Source organism: Panthera tigris, chromosome F3 (genome assembly GCF_018350195.1).
Source record: "Panthera tigris isolate Pti1 chromosome F3, P.tigris_Pti1_mat1.1, whole genome shotgun sequence".
Lineage (NCBI taxonomy): Eukaryota > Metazoa > Chordata > Mammalia > Carnivora > Felidae > Panthera > Panthera tigris.
This window is the reverse complement of record NC_056678.1, coordinates 41,386,640-41,404,395: the sequence shown is the minus strand read 5'-3', so window position 1 is coordinate 41,404,395 and position 17,756 is coordinate 41,386,640. Positions and strand designations below refer to the sequence as shown.

Below are 17,756 nucleotides of genomic sequence, written 5' to 3'. Positions count from 1 at the left end.
TCAAAAAGAACTGCTTCAACATCTATCTGGGAGTACACATAGCTAGCTAGCTATAGGAGAAGGTGACAATTTAGAGGAATAACAGAATCATAAACCTGTGGCTAGAGGCTTTATGACGTCAAGAAGTCATCTGATTTAGGGGAGCCTGGGTGGCTCAATCAATTAAGCATCTGACTTCAGCTCCAGTCATGATGTCACAGTTTGTGGGTTTGAGCCCCACATTGGTCTCCTCACTGACAGTGTGGAGCCTGCTTGGGATTCTCATTCCCTCTCACTCTGCCCCTCCCCTACTCACGCTTTCTCTCTCTCAAAAATAAATAAACAAACTTAAAAAAAAGTCACCTGATTTAATTCTAAGACTGCACCTAGAGATGTCAGATTCCTGTTTTGTCAGATGAGTTGATCAAAGCCTAAGGAAACATTAACATACTTACCTAAGGTCACAATGCTATTCAGCCACAGACCTAAAGGGGCTATAACCATGGTCTCCTGCTTCCAGTACAACGTTTCTTATCTTACAGCCCTGCAATTCCACCCAGGACCATGCTATCCTAATTATGAGGATTTATGGATAAGACATTTTTTTTTTCCAAATCTAGCAATATCAGGAATTAGTGAATAAAGATGTCTGCCTTGCATTAGACTTCTCCTACCTTCCCCTGGTGTCTCCCAAAAGTATACCATAATCAACACTCTATCTTGGCAAAGAATGGTTTTTATATTTTCAGAGGTTGCTACCAACATGTGTCATAAAAAAACTGTATGTGACAGGTGATATGAGGGACGAAATTCTCCTTCAGAGGATGTAGTTGACTCTACACTTGCCAGGGCCCTATCAGGTAGGTTTTAGTTCAAGTTCTCCTTGCTATTTCTAATTGGGTATGGGATGCTAACACTGTGGTACAGTAGAAAGAACACATACCTGAGTTCTAGTTTTAGTTCTGCCATTAACTACTTGTTTGGCGTTAAGAGAATCATTTAATTTCTGGTACCTTAGCTTCTTCACTTACAAACTGAAGGGTAAGTCTATAGTTTTAAGGTCCCATGTAGCTTTAAATCACAGTGAATCATATTTATGCTGCTTCTAGACAAATAGCCTCTAAGTCTTCTCACTAAAATGCTCATTCATTGGTTCTGGTCAGATAATAAATTTCCTGTATCCTATAGGTCATGTTCTTTGGTATAGTCCAACAGAACTTTGTATGATAATGGAAAAGCTGTGTAATTTTTAATTAAATTAAATCTAAATAACCACACATGGCTACCGGCTACCATATTGGACAGCACAGCCCCAGAAGTCTTGAGAAGCCAATTAAGGGATGTTATCACCAAAGTCTCTCCTTAAACTTGAAAACTCGATTCAGCTCATATAACATAAGCCTAACAGAATGCAGTTTGTCAGCCAGTTAAGTTTAAAACCAATTGATTTTATTTTCTTCTCAAAGATTAAGTTCCCATTTTCTTCTGTGCTTCTCAGAGGCATTATTACATTAATTTTGCATTTTTATATGTGGCACTTTTAAGTTGTATAACGTAGTGCTTAAAGATACCATATCTTTAAGATATTTATAGATACGGCAAATAGGATCAAGCTCACAGATACAGCACACTTCAGAGATACTTTTTTCCTTACGGCAGCATTTATACTCTGCTAACCCCATATGCCTTACCCCGAACCACCCTGCTTTCCCTCTGCCCCCTTTACAAAGAGAGCGCCGAGAAAACAGACTGTTACCTCCTCGCGCAGGCCTGCATAGCAGAATGAAGGTCAAAAGATGTGTGGAGACGAATAGCAAGAAAGTAAGTGGCTGCTGGGCAGGACTGCAGTCTCAGCACCCGGTCTCCCTTGGAAACTAGAAAAGGCTTGCTCTTCCACTGCTATCCAGCAAGCCAGAGGCAAAGCTTGCAATTTGCTAAGAACCTGCTACTAAGAAGGAGGAGGAAAGGAAGGGGAGGAGAAAAGGCAGGGAAAGCAAAATCTTGGGGCTCGGTAGAGCCAATGCTGTTAATAGTGCCCAAAATATCATCCCATTAGATGCATATTTTATACACTGTACCAAACCAATCAATACTACTTCTCATTTCATAGAGAGGGGAGGGGGAACTCTCTCCTTCATGTGAAAGAAGGTAGAGTTAGAGAGATGCAGCTTTCTCATTCTGGATATGATTTCATCTGCCCTTGGGCTATCCTAGTTGCTGCATCTACCCAAGTGGGCTGTAAATACTGCCTCACTAGAGGCTCAGGCCCAGCCAACTGGCAAATGTCAACAGTGGTAAAGAGAGAGACAAAAACAACACATGACAGACAAATGCAAGGACAAATTTCAGATCTGGCATAGATGGCTTAAAGCTAAATAGAGGGAGAGTGTAAGTATTGCTCGATCGGAGAAGCTAATAACTACAGATCCGAAAGACTTCTAGATGTGATTTGTGTCACATATCAGGATATGATCTGATGTCATAGCTTAGGGACAACTGTATTCAGAAAGTGCTCCTGTGACATATTCTCCTCTCTAGTTCAACACTGAGATCAGAGCTAAAGTTTAAGCAAGGAATCAAAGCTACAACTCCGCTAATCAGAATAATTATTTAAAAAGGAGAGAGGATTTCCCTTGGCTAAATGAAGCATTTCCTGAATCCTTTAGAGCAGTAGTTCTCAACAGGGAATAATTCCACCCCCCCTCCCCCAGGGGACAATGACAAAGAATGATCTGGCTCAAAATGTCAGTAGTGTCAAGGTTGCAAACTTTTTCTGTAAAGGGTCAGATAGCATATCTTTCAGGCTTTACAACGCTACTCAACAACTCCACTGTAGGGCCAAAGCAGTCATGGGCGACATATAAACGAAACGAATGGGCAAGCCTGTGCTCCAAGGGAAAATTGAGCAGTTGCAGCAGAAACCATAGGGCCCACAAAGCCCCACATATTTACTGTCTGGCCCTTTACAGAAAAAGTCTGATCCCTGCTCTAAACTCTTAAGTTATATAGCACCAAACTACAGCTCAGAGAACACCTTTTGCTTTACAAACAATGTGAGTCTGGTGTTTCTGTGACCTAGCTTCGATAAGTACTATATCACCTTGAATTCTTGTACTTCTGAACATTTGTTCCATTAAAAACACTCCAGCATCAAGTGCCAAAGCCAGTTTCACAAATGACAATGTTTTATGCATGTAGGTCACTCGACAGTTAGTTCATTGGTCAGACAGGTGTTAGGGAGGCCAAGAATGGCAGATTCAGGTGCCAAAAGCACAAGTGCTGCTTTATTTCATACCCACAGGCTGTACCAACAGGGCTTGGCCAACTGTCTTGAATATTTATTACTAACTACAAAATAGACCAGGTCAACTTCAGCACCACCACTAAATTTTTTTTTTTAAGAAAAAAATTCAAGAAAGCCAACACACAAAATATTCATGGCAAGAATCCAAATATAAAAAAATAGGGGAAACAATTGAATAGATTATGGAATATCCATAAGACACTTCCAGACACTGGAAGACAAACTAAAAATTACCACAGGTACATAACTTGCAAAATATCAGTATCTTGAATATGTAAAGAACTTATACCAATTTAAAAAATACCAAAAACCCAAGAAAAAATAATTAACAAAGCATATAATCAGGGAATTTGCAAAACAGGAAATCCCAAAAGTCTATAAACATAAGAGAAAATGTTCAGTTTCACTTAACGATCATGAAATGCAAATTAAAACATGGAGAAACCACTTCATCTTCCTTAGATTGGCAAAAGCAAAAACGACTGACATTATCAAGTATAACATTAGTTGTAAAGAAGTAAAAACTCTCATACACTGCTGGCGAGTGTAAACAGGAGAGCAATCTGGCATCTCAAGTAAAGACGTACTCACTCTTTACATCCAGAAATTCCATTTGAAAATAAACACCCTTGAGAAACTGTTACACATTTAGATAAGGAAACATGAACAAGAACGTACACAGCAGTATAATTAATTAGTATTAGAGAAAGAAAGAAATAAAGAAAGAAGAGAGAAAGAAAGAAAGAAAGAAAGAAAAAGAAAGATGACCTAAATGTCCAAGAGCAGACAAAAAACAAAACCAAATTGTGGTATATTTACACAATGGACTAAAGTGAGCATTCAAAATGAAAAAATGCTAAGTAAAAACAGCAGGTTTCAGAATGATATGTACACAACAATACAATTCACATAAGGAACAAAAACATATAAAAGTAGTAATGTGCGTATACATAAAAAGAATAATAACTAATAAAACTTTGCAAATGGTTTTACCAAATTCAGTATAGTGACCACTTCTAGGGAGGGAGTCCAGGGGATGATACCGGGGAGACATACACAGGGGCCTCAGCTATATTTTTAATATTTTATTTAAAAAAACACTGAAGCTGGGGTGCCTGGGTGGCTCAGTTGGTTGGGCGGCCAACTTTGGCTCAGCTCATGATCTCATGGTTCTGGGTTCGAGCCCCTTGTCGGGCTCTGTGCTAACACCTCAGAGCCTGGAGCCTGCTTCCGATTCTGTGTCTCCCTCTCTCCCTGCCCCTCCCCCACTTACACACACTCTCTCTCTCTCTCTCTCTCTCTCTCTCCCCCACTTTCTCTCTCTCTCTCTCAAAAATAAACAAATGTTAAAAAAAATTTAAAAAACACTGAAGCTAATATGGCCGGGGCTTGACTGGGCCAGAAAACTGATATGTTGGGTATTTGTAATATTTAATAATAAGAAAAAATACAGCATAATCTCAAAATCAATGCAACATATAAGGATGTTAGCAGAGATATTGCTGAATGGTAAGATTATAGATAACTTCTATTTTCTACTTAAAATATTCATATTGTAGAAGATTTTATAAACTTTAAAAACATTCAAAACTGATCATTAATATTCCAAGGACTGTTTCAAGCAGTAAGATGTACTTACTTATATTCCACACTTAGAAAAAAACCTTTTATTGTCATAGTCAACAGTGACATAGAAAGCACAGGTACTTTCTATGATATACTAAAGTAACATAAATATTTCTGGAAAAAATGCCCTTGGGTCAACCTTAGAACAGAGAAGGAATGAGAGTTTAGGTTCAAGAAGGAGGCCTGTGTTAGCAGCAGGTGGGCTCTAAATACTAAGGTCAGTGGACTCACACACTCCTCTCACCCACTCCAGAAACTGGCCTCCAGCTGCTGTAATCATGAGTATGGCCTACCTTAGGAAAAAGGGGGCACCTGGGAAATAGGAAGAACACCCAAACCTGTGGGTTTTTAACCTTTACTGAACAGTAACATACTCATACCAATGAGATTTAAACTGTCATCTTTTCCCAAGGTGGGAGGGGGGAGGGTGGGGAATAATTACATATAACAAAATTTTGCCATCAGGTTCAGGGATTTCTGGACTTTTCTGAAGCTCGGGTTAAAAAGAGAAGGGTCTAGAATGGAAGAACTCCTTAAAGGACCCAAATCAGATTTATCTTCAGGAAGGCCTATAAAACAGATCAATTATCTTCCCTATCCAATCACCCCACTTTTCAGATGACTCAGATTCCTGCAATTAAGACTCAGTAGCACTTTTTATTTTTTTATTTTTTAGGTTCCATTGTCTTTTTTTTAATGTTTCTTTCTTTCTTTTTAATATATGAAATTTATTGTCAAATTGGTTTCCATACAACACCCAGTGTTCATCCCAAAAGATGCCCTCCTCAATGCCCATCACCTACCCTCCCCTCCTTCCCACCCCCCATCAACCCTCAGTTTGTTCTCAGTTTTTAAGAGTCTCTTATGCTTTGGCTCTCTTCCACTCTAACCTCTTTTTTTTTTTTTCCTTCCCCTCCCCCATGGGTTCCTGTTAAGTTTCTCAGGATCCACATAAGAGTGAACACATATGGTATCTGTCTTTCTCTGTATGGCCTATTTCACTTAGCATCACACTCTCCAGTTCCATCCATGTTGCTACAAAGGGCCATATTTCATTCTTTCTCATTGCCACGTAGTACTCAATTGTGTATATAAACCACAATTTCTTTATCCATTCATCAGCTGATGGACATTTAGGCTTTTTCCACAATTTGGCTATTGTTGAGAGTACTGCTATAAACATTGGGGTACAAGTGCCCCTATGCATCAGTACTCCTGTATCCCTTGGGTAAATTCCTAGCAGTGACAGTAGCACTTTTTAAAAGTCAGGTTTCCTGAGGTATAATTTACACACAGTAAAATTTGCCCTAAAAAGTATACAGGTCTAGGGGCACCTGGGTGGCTCAGTCGGTTAAGCATTCGACTTCAGCTCAGGTCAAGATCTCGCGGTCCGTGAGTCCGTGAGTTCGAGTCCCGCGTCGGGCTCTGGGCTGATGGCTTGGAGCCTGGAGCCTGCCTCCGATTCTGTGTCTCCCTCTCTCTCTCTGCCCCTCCCCCGTTCATGCTCTGTCTCTCTCTGTCTCAAAAATGAATAAACGTTAAAAAAAAATTAAAAAAAAAAGTATACAGGTCTATGAGTTATGAGTTTTCACAAGTGCATATTAACCATCACCACAATCAAGATATAGAACAGTTCCATCACCCCCTAAAATTTACATGCCTCTTTGTAGTCAGGCTCACCCAAGTCCCCCTAAGGAGAATTTTTTCATAATTACACAAAAGCTTTAAAACTTGCTATTGAAGGAATGCACTGACTTTTTCATTCACACTAAAAAGTAGTATGTAGGGGCACCTAAGAGGCTCAGTCAGTTAAGCATCTGTCTGACTCTGGATTTTGGCTCGGGTCATGATCTCACAGACTGTGGGATCGAGCCCTACACTGGGCTCTGTGTCGACAGCACCTAGCCTGCTTGGGATTCTCACTCTCCCTCTCTCTCTGCCCCTCCCCCACTCACACAGTTGCTCGAAGTAAATAAATAAACTTTAAAAAAAAGTGATATATAAACCAACTAACTGCCCTAGCCCACTAAATTAGGTGTTAGCCTAACAAAAACGAGCCTAAGATCCAGTGAAAATAAAATTCCTTATATTCTATCTACTACTGGCCACTCTTTAAGTTTCACGAAAGAGGGGGCTATTTTTTATTTGTCATTACATCATTAACATTTAGCACTGTACCCAGACAAAGTAGGTGCTCTGACATGATTACTGAACTGAATTAAGGTTATGAAGGAAATTCATAGTCTGAGTTGGTCCCAATTACTTATTCACTTATTTACCATTTTAAAAGCTTGGTCAGCAGTGTGTTGGTCCATTCATCCATTTTCTTCCTTCCATTTAATCAACAATTTTCCCATCCTACACTGGTTTTTTTTTTTTTTTTTTTTACCTACTCCAGATACTGTATTTCAAAAGAAAGAAGGGCTGATTTCCAGCAGGATCTTGTGATATATAAAGTAGTGATAATTAAGATTTAAGATAAGAAATGCCATGCCATAAAGAGGTCATATTTTGGATAGGAAACCCAGTATTATCTGCGGGGTGAGAAGTAAAAATAAAGGAGGTGATCTGAAACGAATCTGAAGAGACCGGGAAGAGGCTTCCTAAAAAACAAGGTGGGGGACAACATTGCTTATGGCACCATTCTCGGATTCCCAGCAGGAGAGTGCATTGCAGAGGATGGACTGGGAGGAGGGGCCAGGGGGGAAGAAGGCCAAGGCCAAGGGTCCAGCTGGGAGGGCCGGAGTTAACAGAGAGAAGTGCGGATGGAGAGGAGAGGGTAGGTTTGAAGGATTCTTGAGAATGACACACAGGACTTGGTGAGACGTAAGAGTCTAGGCTTCTAGTTTCATTTCTAAGTTTCTCAATTGGGTGACACTTATGCAGAATCACTGACAAAGATTTTTTTATAATACATGAAAACAGACCTCTCTCTCTAGCCTTTTTAGGTCAGAGGGAAGGGAATGGTTTGGTTTGTTTATACTCTCTTTCTATAGAGGGCTCAAGAACTCTTCAAGAAATGTGCATCTGTAACAATACTTTACTTTGATGAGGAAATATGGGGGAAAGGAAAACAGTGGCCAGAAATGGCTATCATTAAGTGTCAGGCACTATTCTAAGCAAGCGCTTTCCATACAGTGTCCTGAAGCTCAGCAGAGAGGTCTGGACTACAAATACAGACAAGAATGATAGCTGAGGCGACTGGAGTGGACAAGACCAGGTAGAGAGTCCTGAGAAAGGAAAAGAAGGAAGACTGAGGAATAATACGTAAAGTGTTTGCTGAAGCAAACAGGCTAAAAAGGACACAAACAAAGAGGGGAAAGGACAGAAGTGAGCCAAGAAAGAATGGTATGTCAGGAGTCAAGGTAAAAATAAAGATTTAAGAAGGCAGAAGCCAACATCGTAACGTGCTGCTGGGAGTTCAAGGCAAAAAATGAAGTGAATAAGGAATCTGATCATTAGGAACGCCACAGGGCCCTTTGCTAGAGCAATTTCACTCGACAGGCGGGTGGGGCAGGATTTCTATTTTAACAGACTGAGGAGTGAATAAGAGGCTAGGAAGTGAAATGAGAGGGCTTTTCAAGAGTAAAAGGCAGAGTGAGACATGGTAACCCCAGAGGGCGGTACAGTGCCAAAGGTAAGTCTATTAAGATGGGAGAGACAAGCACCTATCAAGGACAAACAAAATCTTTGTGCAGGAGTACTTTTGTCATAGATATAGCTCAGCTTGCAGCTCTGCTTCCCATTACTTATGAATTTTGTGTGCCAAATAGTTTTTCTTTTAAACACGGTAAGCTTCATTATAAAGGAATGTGTTTCTTCACTGGCTTCCTTGAGCTATTGCTATATTTTATTTACATGTCAGCGAGCAGTGAGCCATTTTCGGCACAAGTGCACCAGACTTGTGAATCACATTCAATTCCCCTATTTCAGGTTAGAAGACTAATATTCATTCAGAGGAAACAAATTAAAGAGCTGGGTCAGTATACTACCCAGGATTAAATAAGAGGCTCTGAGGAAGAGGGAAAAAAGTGGTTTAAAGACGAACCAGAAACAAGGAATCATTCAGGTAATTGCTGTCATCCAGTTCCAACTTTTAAATATTTCTTAAAATAGAAATAAACCTGCCCATGGCTCTGGAATTCTCCCAAAACTTCTTATATCCCGCATCCTCATAAAACACTGACTAAGCCAGGGGACCTACAAGACAACTTCTCATTTGTTTTCCCCAAACCCTTATTTCCTATTTCGATTTCAGAGAGGACAGAAAGTTTTCAATTTGCTTTATTTTCAGAAGTGGGATCTCCCAAGGCAATTACTCTTTTCCTAGAAGTTTTTTTCTTCCCTTCAAAAAATACCAAGAGATTGTAACCACTGTGTTCAATCAATGCTAGCTTATGGAATGGAACAGCCCAACTAAGACCGAGCCCTGGCATACCAGGGCTCAGTGGTGTACAGAAAGTATGGGCTTTGAAGTCCGAGAGACCTGGTTTTGAATCTTGGTTTTTTTATTTACTAGCTCTGTGACTGTGGGCAGATTCCATAATCCATCTGAGCCTTAATTTTCTCATATCTTTTAAGAAAATAATATTATTTATCTCACAAAACGATGACGATTAAGTGCATCTAGGAGGGTACTGACATATAACATAACAAGCTTTCAAAAGTATGAATCCTCTTACCCCCTTTAAACCTTTCGTATTTTTGAAAGCCAACTCAAATTCTATCTAAACTGGCTTCATGAAGTCCTTTCTAACCTCTCCATCCTACATCATTCACCTTCTCTGAACTCCTAATACACCTGAACACAATTTTGCACTCAAGGATATATTATTCCTTAACGTATACCCGTGGTTTACCATGTGTATATTTGACGTCCTTGATCTTCAAGGCACAACCTAGGACATATCTCTTTCTTATTATACCCATGGCTGTCAGCATAATACTGAGCACATAAACGGTCAGTCTCTGAATCCTGTGATTTTAGGATCCAATATTACCTGCGGATCTCCTAACTCCACTGATCAACCAATTAAGAAACTGAAACTAAAGAGGTTAAATGGCTTGCTTGAGACGGCAGAAATCGAGTGCTCAGCTGGAGAGTAACTCGGTCTCTGGCCTTGCAGCCCAGCAGCCTGCTGCTCTCTTGTGAAGAAGCATCACAGCAAAGTCCACAAAGGGCCTCCATATACTAGAAAAAGTCTGCACTCTCTATATTAAAACATTTAACATGGAATGGGGTAAAAATGCTTACCTGCAATCCTTCCTAACACAAAAGAGTCTTTGGGAGCGGTACACAAAGTAGACCGACTGACGTTCTGCTGCTGCCATCTTCTGGACGCGGAAGATTACTACCTGGGGGCTCCTTTTCACTGAGAAACCATTTCATTCCATAAATATTTACCCAACACCTACTATGTATTAGGCTCTGTGGTATGAACAACAACAACAACAACAACAACAAAAAGCACCCTCAAGAAGCTCACGATGTAGTCATGAAGAGAGACAATTTAATGAATCAGTTAAACCAGTTCTAAGAAAAGTGCTACTGAAGAACACTGAGGAGAGAATACTGATCAGGCTGGAGCTGGGGAAGCACGGTAGCCAGTGGTGGGGTTTAACCTGCAGATGTTCTTAAAGGATGAATAGAATTTTGTTCATCAGGGAAGATGACAGAAGGCCATTCCAGAAAGTCGAGCACAGACAAAGAGAGGCATAAAAGCAGAACATGTTCACGAAATTGAGTTTTCTACCTGAGTACATAAAATGATGCAAATACAAAAATCCAAGAAGAGTAGAGAGAGGGTGATAAGAAAAGTAGAACAGTATAGCTCTTGGTAGGCTGAGTTCAAAGAGTCTAATGAATAGTCTCTCTACAGGGTTGAAAGGACTACCCATCAGATTAGATACCTTCTATACCGCCTGGCTCAGCACGGTTTTGAATTCTGTCTAGAAACTGGTCCTTTGAGCATAAAAGATCAATTAGGAAACGACTCATCTTATAGGTATGGGAAAACATTTACTTCCATGAAGATTCAATGTGACTGTATAGTTTGTGGTACGCAAACAGCTTTCACTCAGACCTCAAGACCTCAATGAGCTAGTCTCTGTGTTCTGTAATTTCCTGTTCAAAGGCCAGCTCCAGGAGCAGTCTTACCCTTCATTTACCTAAACCAGCTTCTCCCTGTAATTGCCCTACATATCCAACACATTGTTTCTTTGTTTTATTTACTTAATATATATTACATATATTTAAACATTTAAAAGATATAAAGAATACAACCACCGTCTGTGTACTTTCATCCAACTTTAGAATACATTACCGGGGCGCCCGGGTGGCTCCATTGGTTAAGCATCTGACTTCGGCTCAGTTCATAATCTCATGGTTTGAGGATTCGTGCTGTCAGCACAGAGCCCACTTTGGATCCTCTGTCTCCCCCTCTCTCTCTCCGCCCCTCCCCTTCTCATGTTCTCTCTCTCTCCCTCTCTCAAAAACAAATAATAAACATTAAAACACACACACACACACACACACACACACACACACACACACACACACTACATTACCAGTATCGGTTTCCTCTTAAAAAGAGAAGCATGTTTCTACTTTTTGAAATTCTTAATCGTCCTCTGCTACCCTAACCTCCTGGGTGGGATCCTTAAGTCAGTGTACGTGTTTAAATACTTTAGGAATATCGGGGCACCTGGGTGGCTCGGTCAGTTAAGCATCTGACTTGATTTCGTTGCAGGTCATGATCTTGTGGTCCATGAATTTGAGGCCTGCGTTGAGCTCTGTGCTGACAGCTCAGAACCTAGAGCCTGCTTCAGATTCTGTGTCTCCCTCTCCCTCTCTGCCCCTCCTCTGCTCACACTCTCTCTCTCTCTCAAAAATAAAACATTAAAAAAATAAGAGTAAATAAAAATCTTTAAAATTAATAATAAATTCTTTATGAATATGAAGAAACAACAAAGAAGTTCTAAACCAGTTATTCTGAACACCATACATCTTATTCTTACACATTCACCCTCTCCCGCTGCTCTCCCGACCACACCACCACCAAAACAATGTATGCAATCAAGTCAGCTTCCCAGAGGACCATCAGGAAGAGGACTGAGAGCAGAAACACACATCTAGGATATCAAAGCCATCAAGCAAAGACATTTTACCTGCTGCTTCTGCTATTCCATGCCCAGTACCTCCCGATGTCTCAACTCAGCACATCGAGAGTTAGCTTCCAAACACAGAAGATGTTAGTAAACTATGTGGCAGAGGCTTGTTTCCATTTCTCAGAACACAAAGATCAACTTCCTGTGCCTCGGATTTCCATAAAACCAGGAACAGAAAAGAACTCCACTGCCAGATCAAATCATTCTAGGGGAGAGCAGGTCAAGCTACCTCAGACACACCTTGCAGCACACCTGTGCGGCAGCTTCCCAGAAGCTGGGAATTTTCAACAAGCAGGTGGCCACCCCTCTGGTTGTCCTTCCCTAGTAACCTAGTAAACACCAGAGCTCATTTTATGAGATTGTTACAAGTGGCTGTCTTTTTCTAACATGGGAAAATCAACTGGTAGGAGAGAGAGGGGGAGGGGGTTTGAGAGAGAGCACAAAAGTTCGGTTCCTCCCACATGTCACCAATACTCACAGCTCTGAAAAAAGAACCACTTTATCAGAAGGAGATTAACTGTAAAAACATAGCTGATAAGGGCTTTGAGTAGCAGGTGTTAGGTGACTGCTCACTTTATGCTGAAGTGGTTGGGGAATTAGGACAGAACCACCAGAGCCTCTGCTGCATCAGGGAACGGATTCTGGTCCCTTCTTTGGAATGCGAGTGTCCCAAAGGGGAGGGGGAACATTTAAAACCTCCACTCCTGAGCTGTTAAGTGGTGTGCTGAGGAATTATGTGACAAATGTCACTGTCTCTGGAAAACGAAGTGAGTTTGTGTCTCAGGAGCTGTGTTTAGCAACAGAAATACAGGAAAAAGATAACAGACTTGGAAATTCAAGGCCCTTAAGTCTTCATGTAGTATCTCTCAGCAGGCCTCATCCAGGTCCTTTCCCAGAACAGTTCAGTGGAGCTAAATGATCTTAGTGTTATTTTTAAACAGCTTTATTGAGATAAAATTCACATACCGGGTTAAGCATATCATTCAGTGGTTTTCAGTATATCCACAGTTATGTAATTATCACCATAATCAATTTAAAAATATTTCCATCACCCCAAAAGAAACCACATATGCATTAGCAGTCACTTTCCACTTCGTGTTTTTAAATATAGATCAACAGCATCATTCTCACTGGCTGAATAGTACCACACTGCATCACATCTAAAATATCGGCAATCGCAAGACGCACAGCCACTTTACCACAAAAGAAACAAAAAGCAGTGCCAATCACACATGCTTTTTATCACCTTTTCATCACTTGATTTAACAGTTATTGAAAGCAATCCACCCACTTTCCCCTCTCCCCCACCCCCCATCAACCCTTAGTTTGTTCTCTGTATTTAAGAGTCTCTTGTGGTTGGCCTCCCTCCCTCTCTGTTTGTAACTTTTTTTTTTTTTACCCTTCCCTTCCCCCATGGTCTTCAAGATCCACATATGAGTGAAAACACATGGTATCTGTCTTTCTCTGACTGACTTATTCCACTCAGCATAACACCCTCCAGTTCCATCCACGTTGCTGCAAATGGCACGATCATTTGCAAGCTAATAGAATAACTAATTTCATTCTTTCTCATTGCCAAGTAGTATTCCATCGTATATATAAACCACTTCTTCTTTATCCATTCATCAGTTTATGGACATTTAGGCTCTTTCCATAATTTGCGTATTGTTGAAAGCGCTGCTATAAACATTGGGATACATGTTGAAAACAATCTTTTAGACTTATTTAGACATATTTTGTACCAGCAATGCACATAACTCCATGGAAGTAACAGAACACCTATGACTAAATTCACACACGTGCAGGAATGGTGATTAGCAGTAAGACATGATGATTTCAGAGATACTGAAATGTGAAAAATGTTCACCCTAGAATCAACAGTATCAAATATTACACAGTATGGAGCGTCCTTGGTTACAAAACAACAGAAACTGACCTCGCTAACTTAGGAAAGGAATCACACAAGCACAATCCATATAAGCTAACAGAATAACTAATCATCTAAGCAACCCCCAAACCCCTAGAATGGCAATATAGTAGAAAATATATCTACTGCTATATACATTTCATTTTCTTCCTGTTCCATAGTCATACTTAGGAAGAGAGAGATCGGTTTCAATAAAGAAAAACTTAGTAAATTCAGAATTTTTTCAGTCTTTTAGATATAGAAGGAAAACACTTATTTTAGAACCAAAATTGAGAGAGTAGAGGAGCTCGGGAATCTCTTTCTAGAGTACTTTTTCCATTTGACAACTGCCTGTCTTTAGCTTGAGACAGTGAGATGAGTCAAATGACTTTAAAAAACCATGACTCAGTGTTTAATTACTTGGTTTAAATTTCTAACATTGCAAAGATGATGCCAAATTAATTTGCTGACAGCTTCACATTAGCAGGAATAACTACCTAGCTTATAAAGACCCCAAGGGATTCAAGAAGGTCAATAAGTGTGGTGTATATGACTCAGTCAATACTGACCATATCCTGACCAAGCAGAGTTGCATGTGGGCTGGTTGGGAAAGAGAAACAATTATAGCTTCTTGTGGAGAAAAACTATTTTAGCCGTTTCTATAAAGAAAATAAAGGGCACCAATAAAAAAGATGTAAAATTCAGGGCTGGGTTGAGAGACGGAAAAAGCTAGAGGAGAAACAGAGCAAGAGCATCAAAGGCAGACGCTATCAGACTCTAATATTAGCCAAGGGAACTGTTTACATTTTTGTTGCTAAGGAAAACTTGGAGCTTTGGAAAATGAACCGAACCACTACACTATTGTGACAGTTGCCGCTTGGCTCTGATATCCCTACAGAGTTATCTGCCAACTGCTTGCCACTTGCCATTTCTGTCCTGCCGTCTGCCGGTCAAGTCAACCCCTTTACAATCAGATGACCCTGTTGGGTTCTATAATCCTCAGGGGCATTCCAAAGACTGGAAGGCAGTGATTACAGTGCCTTACAGGTAGACTGTTGCATTCTGGGCTACAGATTAAGATGGAAGGGCCCCCGAATCAAAACCTTTATTATTAAATCCAAAAGAAGAAATGGTTAGCGAGTTCAGTGACAAGGGAAAGAGAGGCTTGGGTGATGATCTCCACTGCAAATCACTCCATGCTTTTAGGGTCTCAGTATTTCCATTTGTAAAATAGGAGCTTAACGCCTATTCTTTCCATCATGTAAAGAGAATACATTTGAGCACACTTGAGCTTTTCAGGAAAGAAAACAAAAGGAACTTTGCAAATCCAAAATCATGCCCTTCTCAAAAGTAATAAACCACTTCAGAAGTCCTGCCCTGAGCTTATGTAGCAAAATCATAAATTATCTAAAATCCTGCACACTTTGAATCTCTTGACTCTTGTGTTTATTCTTCAGCCATCTTCACAGACTTACATTGTAAGAGACTGTTGTCCCTGAATTAATTTTTTTTTTCAAGCTCTCTCCTTTCCCTGCCCTCCTTATAATGGTAATACTTTATCACTCTGGAACTTTGGAAAATACAGAAAAAAAAAGAAAATAGAAATTACTCATAATCCCTCCCCAGAAAAATCTAGTGTTAAGATTTCCATGTTTATTCTATTTGGTATCACAATGTATTTTTTTGCATCTAGCTCTGTCCATTTATTAACGTAACTACTATTATATAACGTTAACAAACTGACTGAAAGAACACAGCGTGTAAAGCTGAGACTGATCATGAAACGCCTGCACACACCCATTTATCCCTTCTTAGGACCAAACATTCTCAGAAAAGAAAAGCCAGCTGTACAGGTTTAATGGTGAGACCCACTCCCCAGTCCCCGTGCTCTAATTACACCGCAAATAGAGATTCTTTCTGAGAGGTGACTTCTCCACTGGTTAGGTCTTGCTGTGGCCAGTTTTAAAGCCCCATTTACCCCAGTGCTAATTGTTTCAAATTGGACCTGTGAACGTGGGCTTCAGGCCTCTATCATGGTTCCCAGCAGGAGTCCAAATGCCTCCACAATGAGCTGATTACACAGAAAGCTGCAGCTTCAAGAGAAGAATTAGCACCCAGCATGCTCTTTCAGAAGGAAAATTTAGCTGTTTTCAAAACATGTGATTTTTTTTTCTTTCAGCTTGTGTTTGTCTAGAGGGAGAAATTCCAAATGGCTTTAATTCTGTAAAGGCTTAAATGGTATGTTTTATTTGATCAAGTCATTCCCCAGCTGAAAATACTTCAGTGGTATTCCATAGCTCTGCAAACAGAAGTTCAAGTTTCTTAGCATAGCACAACAACAAACATCTACATGATCTGGTTCCTGCCTACCTCTCTAACTCCACAATTTCCAAAGTATACCCAGTGGAATACCAGTCTTGGGTTTCTGTGAAAAAAACAAACAAACAAACAAACAAACTATTCGATGGACACAGAAATTCGGGAAATGCTGCAAATTCTAACAAGCCCACGCTCCCCTCTCCACCACCCCCCCCCCAAGAGAAATTATCCTGAGAAGGTTTTTGAATAATCCTGTTTAACTTCCTTTAACCCATTCTTTCACAAACTCATTTGGCCACAGGCTTTTTTTTTTTTTTTTCCAAATCATCTAAATCTATTTCACATAGACACTTTCAGAAATGCTACACTGACCTTGTCTTCTCCCAGCTTCGGGCATATTGAACTTGTTTTCTGAATTTCTCCTGTTCCCTCTAAAATATCATCCTCTTATTACCATTTATAGTTCACTTCTAGTTGCCTTCAGAATTCACCTGCAGCCACCTCCTCTAGCACACATTCTCTGTCGCCCTACTCAGTTGAATTTAGATTCCCCTTCTTTGTGCCACCATATCAATCTATACATATCTTTACCAGAGCACTTAACAATGGATGATATTATGTGATTTATTTGCCTTCCCACAATAGATAAAGTTCAGCTCCTCAAGGACAGGAAAGATGTTTTTCTTTGACCTTGTATCTTTAACCACTGTGCCTGCCACATGGCAGGCTCTTAATGGTTGTTAGGTGCTTTATATACACGGCTTCCCATTTAAATGGGAGTCTATATAGATACAACACATCTATAAAATCTTTTATTCTAGGAACCACTTCTGACTAAATTACCATTTTTATAGATGCGTCTGTCTATCTTTAGTATAATTGGTCACTTCTAATTATTGGTTCCAATTTAAATAATAGTTTGAGGTTTCTGTTCTGCATTCAAAACTTCTATTAAATACTGACCTGCATGTAATACTTCTAAGAATATATCTGAGAAGCTGCATCTGTTAGCTCTGTCACAGTGATTCATTTCCTTCAGTGTTTATAAGGTTCTATGCAAGTTTGTCTTCGGTAGGCAACCGTTTTATAGGAACCCCTTGCACCCTGGTTTGTCGATGTGTTTCTTCATGGTGGCTTTAAATTGCTTGTGCCAACAGCCCCGGTTTCAAGAGTGCAGACCTAATTTCTGTGTTAAGCTCTTGGCTTGGGATTTCCACACTATATAGGGGGTAAAAATTACCCACAAATGATTTTTCTGTCCCTGTTCAGACCCTTGGATAAGCCCCATCCTTGACACTTCTTTAGGCCATAGACAAAGTACCCTTTTCATGAATTGGGCAGTCTTTTGAGAGCTCCAGCTTGTCTTGGTTACAGCTCCTAGCCTGCTCAAGTCCAAAGCCATGCTTCCTACATCCATACACCTCATGACAATCTGAGCCTCCAAATTCTAAGGTC

The 17,756-nt window shown here is 40.2% G+C and overlaps 1 protein-coding gene across 6 annotated transcripts in view; it reads right to left on the bottom strand.

The window, feature by feature from the left end:
* The window catches only part of PPP1R12B (protein phosphatase 1 regulatory subunit 12B), a 218,280-nt gene that overhangs the window by 103,555 nt on the left and 96,969 nt on the right, over positions 1 to 17,756 (bottom strand). Inside the window, exon 1 of one of the 6 annotated variants that reach the window (XM_042976399.1) lies at positions 12,077 to 12,096. The exons of the other annotated variants lie outside the window; for them this stretch is intronic. The gene's annotated coding sequence lies outside the window, so the exon portion shown is untranslated. Of the gene's footprint in view, positions 1 to 12,076; positions 12,097 to 17,756 lie in introns of those variants that run through there. 6 annotated transcript variants of the gene reach the window in all.